The sequence below is a fragment of the Papaver somniferum genome, chromosome 5, assembly GCF_003573695.1.
Source record: "Papaver somniferum cultivar HN1 chromosome 5, ASM357369v1, whole genome shotgun sequence".
NCBI lineage: Eukaryota > Viridiplantae > Streptophyta > Magnoliopsida > Ranunculales > Papaveraceae > Papaver > Papaver somniferum.
The window spans coordinates 50,442,641-50,448,717 of NC_039362.1; the positions used below are offsets into that span (position 1 = coordinate 50,442,641).

The 6,077-nt window shown below is 32.8% G+C and overlaps 1 long non-coding RNA gene across 1 annotated transcript; it reads right to left on the reverse strand.

Moving 5' to 3' along the window:
* Positions 1–2,714: 2,714 nt before the first annotated feature.
* On the reverse strand, positions 2,715–4,659 carry LOC113281555. Its single transcript, XR_003326237.1, has 3 exons — positions 4,314–4,659; positions 4,090–4,172; positions 2,715–3,386 (listed from the first exon to the last, which is right to left on the reverse strand). It is a non-coding gene; the product is annotated as an uncharacterized LOC113281555 (long non-coding RNA).
* Between the last annotated feature and the right edge of the window lie 1,418 nt (positions 4,660–6,077).

The window sequence follows — 6,077 nt, forward strand, 5'->3', positions numbered from 1 at the left end:
TTTATATTCTTGACAAGGTATGTTATAACTCAAGCTTACATTGTTTACAATATCATATGGTTCATCAGGGTTTTGGCTGTGTGAAAAGGCATTCACAACTGCATGACCATCTTCAATATCTTTTGCATTATTTATTACCTCATTATTTACCTTATTGATTTTTTAGTAATTTTAATTCTTATTCGGATCAGACTGTTTTTTTCTTCGTAATATAGATTGTTTTCTTTTATATATTTGGACTTATTGCTTTCAAAATCTTTAAAAAATTCTTCAGAATAATTTAAAGCAAATACTGGAATTTTTCATTTGTTCATTTTAAGTAAATAAGTAGAATTTGGTTAGAAGATTCCATATATATTCAGATCGCGCGGGCATGTTCTAATTTGTTAGATAAAAACACCCAGCGCTCATCCACATAAGTCATGTTATAATTTGACTGTCATTAACTTTCACAAGTGATGTTCACATTTAATCGATGGTGACCATTTTTTTACACTAGAATCAACGAATAAAAAATGCATCAAGGAAAAAATTTAAGTAATCATCAATGGTGATAAATCGGATTATATTAATGAGGATATACATATGGATAACAAAAATATGTTAATGATATTTTAAGTATTTTGTCGGAACATACCAAGCTAAAAACCCAGACTTGAATACCATAATCTGCATGACACATGACATTAATCAAAGGTTGTTCTGTGGCCATAGACCCAATGATATACATTGTGTAAGGTTCACATAAAGGTAAGATCTGAGTTACTTTAAAGATTTTTATATATGTATATGTGTAAGTAATGAGTTTTTTGGTTTTAATAAAACTCTACAAAGATAAAATTAAACTCGGTAACTAGGGAAAAACGATAGATATAATTTGTGTTCAAATACTAAGTAACAACACTTATTTTCGTTGTTTTCTAAAGACTCTGAAAAGGACACATGATACCTTTGCAATGCATACCATCACAAAATTTAAGGTTTGTTATCCATCTTTTATTTATTTATTATGTGTATATATAAGTTTTAATAGGTATTTGGATAAGATAAACTTTCTTAATTCATGTAGCATAATTTTGCATATCATTCATCACTTATTATTTTAACATGTCTGATTTTTCACAACACAACATTGAGTTTCCTTATTGGCCTTACCTTTGGTATTTGCATAAGTAGACATAGCGGAGAAACATGAACAACACCCACCACACATAGCCGAAAAATCGTATTTTTGGTATATAAATCGATAACATAAAAACAGCCCCGCAAAAGATTGCTAAGTTATTTTTCACAATATCTTAGAATATCCTAACATAGATAACCTAAAGGCCTTGCAAAATAACCTAACACGGATAGAGTTCACATTGGGAGGTTCGTGGTAAAAGAGTGATGAAAAAGCATTAATATAAAGGAACGTGGCATAACATCTGGTCTTGGTTATGGGATAATTCTGCATTTGAAAGTATCAGAATGAAAAATATGCAAATTGTATTTTAGTGAAGGATTTTACCAATTAATGACAACGAAGTTAAAAATCAAGACATGACTTATATTACCTATTAATTCAGCTTCATTATTCATTTGTGGAAGGGGCGGATCTACAACTTAACTTAGGCCACCCCCAAAAGTCCAAACAAGCATTTTTCTCACTACCTAATTTGGTTAGAGTGATAATATATGCCTGAAAAATAAGCTTAAGCTAGGCCTAAAATATGGGCTAAAGCCTAACTAGCTTCTCAAGCTATCCCTTAACCAAATTTCCAGCTCCGCCACTGAATTTTTGGGAACTATTATGGAAAAATAAACGAGCTCTTAGATCGATGACCCATTTTTCAGCATCATGATCAAGATATCAAGATATAATTTCAAGAAAACCCTCGACTGAAAATTAGTACTTGATTATAATATGTCGGTGCATTGTAATTTGACTGAGTTCACATAACATTGTGAAAAATCCATCCAAGGTTAGGATCACAACACAAAATTCATGGAACATCCATAGGTTTTCCATGCCAGAATGTAAAGATTGACAATATTAATCTTGAAGTACTGGAAAAGGACGAGCTATCCCCAAATATGACTTTAGCATGAAAATTTTGATTGCCTCTTGATCAATAAATATCTTAGTTCTCGACATATATATGGAAAAAAATAATCAAACATAAGATATTGATCTTCAAATTCACATATTGTAAATATATCTTATGAATCACGATGAATGTAAAAATACATAATCTACAGGTCTCGTTGTAATATTCAGGTTTGGACATCAATGAATATAAGAATACACAATCTACAGTTCTCATTGAAATATTCGGGTTTGGACATCGATGAATGTAAAAATACATAATCTACAGGTCTCATTGTAATATCCGGGTTTGGACATCGATGAATGTAAAAATAAATAATCTACAGGTCTCATTGTAATATCCGGGTTTGGACATTGTATTACTCCAAAGAGAAAATTCTTAATTTTATAATATCTAACACCAAAAAGTATGTATCTGGATATCATTCATGCTTGAATTTATTTATTTCAAATTTTTTGATATCTAATTATGGATGAGAAATAATTCAACTCAAATTTGTTAGTGTTATCCTACTTGCTAACCCTTACATCATGCTTTGCTTTGTTCAAGTGCAAAACATTTTGCCAAAGCTCGACTAACTCATAAAACTAATTTAAATCATGGTTTTTCAAATGCAAAACAATACATACTAATATACCTTTTCATTATATATACTAGCAAAGACGCACGCGCGATGCGAGTGCCATTCCGTTCTATGACCCCCAAACTTATTGTTTATTGATTAACTTTTTTATAAGTTGGAGGACTCCAACAACTACCCCTACCCTCACAACAGCCATCCAAATAACTCAAAATTAAGATCACCAACACCCCTGGGCTTACTGCAAAGTCATTAGTATATGTCCAAAGTCATGTCAAGAGGGTGCTTGGTTTTACATCATATCCCCTTAATTGTTTAATTTAATTAATACAATGTAAATACATTAATTGCTTCTGTAGTACCTTTCAAGCTTTCAGTTTTTTCTTTGTAAAGGAAATCTGTGGCAGAATACCTCATGAAGCATCATGCCTCAAGCGTTCATCCCTCTGACCACGACAAACATCCAACCACTAAGGTTGATGCTCCTTCCACACTTTGCATGAGATGTCATCAAATACCTTCCATAAATGGGTAAAAAATATAAAGTTACTCTTTTCCTGAAGATGATCCTTTCACTTCAGCTTTGCATAACCACCATCAAGTATTGCAGCAGCAGTATCAAGCACAGCCTTCGCCAAATCCTAGAATTTTTGTCCCTCTCGAGTAATACTCCAACAAACAGTCTTATTGTTAGGACCCGAAACCATATAAATCAGCTACAAACGTAACAACATGAGTAAATTAAAATCTGTCATAAAAGTTAACAGAGAATATGAATAAAAACTGACTTCATGAAAACACCAAAAATTAGCTAAAGAATTACATAATGGTATTTTGTTGGGCATTTAGACAAATAACAACGAATAACAAACTACCAACTTTAATAAATTCTTTAGGCGTTTCTGCTACTATTGTAATGTAAAATAAAATTATGAAAGTGAAATTAGAAGAATCAACATAGGAAGAACCTAAGAATCAAGTAGCATATGCCCCCGCCGCTCAAATTTTGCTACTTCATGTGCATATTGTGACATTGTGTGACTATAAAGACTATGATTAAATAACACCACCAAGTTCTTTTATGTACATCCAGATATCATTAAATAAGATTTTCGTGGTACTGTCCTCCATGAATTTCAACTCAAGTACTCACTCTACTTAAAAGAAGTACAAAAGAATATTTAAGGTCTAAATATGAAGGTTATTTGAGTTAAATAGGTACCCAGGTAGTACACTGGGGTGTGGACATTTATGTTGGAACAGGAATATGAAGGTTTTTAATCTATTTGCTAACACATCAAAGATCGAGTTCGGTCCAAACTCCAAAGTGATGCATTTTATATGGGATTAAAAAGAAGCACAGAGATAGGCAATCATACAAAAGATGAGACTGAAATTTGGAAGGAAGAGAGTGCTTACCCGTTTCTCGGGTGAACAGTCCAACTCCTACAGTTCATCTGTTTAGCAATTAGGCTCCTTAAATCAATGGCCCTACCCAGTACCTATACGATAGAAGTTTGTCAGGCCACAAATCACTGCATAGCAAATTCCTTAATTAGTTAAGCATATACCAATACTTAAAAATTGGTATTTCTAGTACATGGATTAACCGGAATCGATGATTATACTATCTCATCACTTACTACTTGTTCCCGTTTCATGGTCTTGTGATCGAACTTGAGTGGCGGTAGTAAGTTGTTTGCTTCTTTCGTCTACGTGCTCATCTTTGTTTTCACATCTAATTCTTGTTTTTCTTCTCTCATTAGCATTACGCCATTGTTGATGTTTCATTTAAGGTCATTGAATCTCATTTTGCTTTGTATAAAAAATGACGCCATTGTAAGCGAGCATCTCTTTGTTGAGAATTCTCTTGACTGACATTGCCATTCATTTTCTTTCTCAGCCCCAGCTAGCTCTTGAAATCGAGCAAGCTCAATAATTCTTGGACTTCGACTTGGCTTCAAATCCAAAACCTTACCTTCAATTGTCATCTGTAAATCAAAGGGAAAACGAATCAAAATATTTTTTACGAAATTGATCAGAGAGTTTCAGTTAAACCTTATGACAATATACTATATGTGGTGCCAAATTGAGAGAACACTTTGTTTACTTCTAAGGAATTTCTACAAACAGGTAGAAGCCAATTACTGAATTTGGCAAAAATCGAAATTGAGACTAATGAATTATCACAAATCATTTTGTTAAACTTCTAAGGAATCTCTACAAACAGGTAGAAGCCCATTACTGAATTTAGCAGCATTCGATTTTTTTTTTTATGATAAAATAGAAATAGTAATTGAAACTATGCATTATCACAAATCATGTAAAGGGTGTTTAACACTTGCCGGTGATCAACGCAATTCAACCATTGACGAAGAGGTCTTAAGTTGAGTTCAACCATGAAAGTAAAGTAGATTAGTAATTCTATCAAAAACTGAAACAAACAAAAAATCATGTCGTAAGATTCGTATTCAATACATATAACAAAACCAAATAGAGATGAACAACACAAAGTATAATTTTCCCTTAATTAAAATCGATAACTAACAAACCAAAGAAGCAGAATTACCCAAAACAAAACCCTAATTCAAATTTAGGTTTAGAATCAATCAAATTTCAAGCATTAGAATCGTATACAGAATTATGCTCCAAATTTCGATGGGTGAGGTTAAGGATTTTCCTTGTCTGTGAGGAGAAGTTTGCCGATTTGATTGATATTGTTAGATTAGGAAGAGAAGAAGATGAGAGAGCAGAAGGAAAAAGAACGAAGAAAATGTCGTGAAGGTCCTTGTGCTTCTACTAAGCTAGGATTTTTATTAGGGTCCCTGTAAAAAGAGACCCGGTCGAAAAGTCGACCTTTTCTAAGATATATATGAAATTAAATATCCACTATTTGGATACATTAACTCTCATATAGTCTAATTTTAATTTATTAGTAAAGAGAAAGAAATAAAGTACGTTTAAGACTATAAAGAGAGGTTGAGCCGGGACGGTAAGGTCCCGGAGATACCTAATTTGTGTATAAAAAAACTAGGAAAAAACAAGAAAACATCAAGACAAGTCATCGGTAGAACTAGCCTGTCGAATGATTGAAGCTGGGAGTTGAGAAGATGTCCACCAAGTTTGGACATTGAGTAGCTTTGCATACGCTGCGATTTCATGAGCTAAAGTATTCACTCTTTTCAGAACAAATTGGAACTCCACTGAGTTCACGAGGTTGGTCTTTGCACCAAGTTCGTCAATAAGGTGACCAATGTAGTTAATATCGGATATCGTTCAGATATCGGTATAATATCGGTTCCAAATTTAGAGACTATAATTTTATAGCTACCATCAATTTTATCAAAAAACACAAGAGTAACTTCAATAACTTTAAAGTTCACTACCTAAAATGATAAATAAACAAG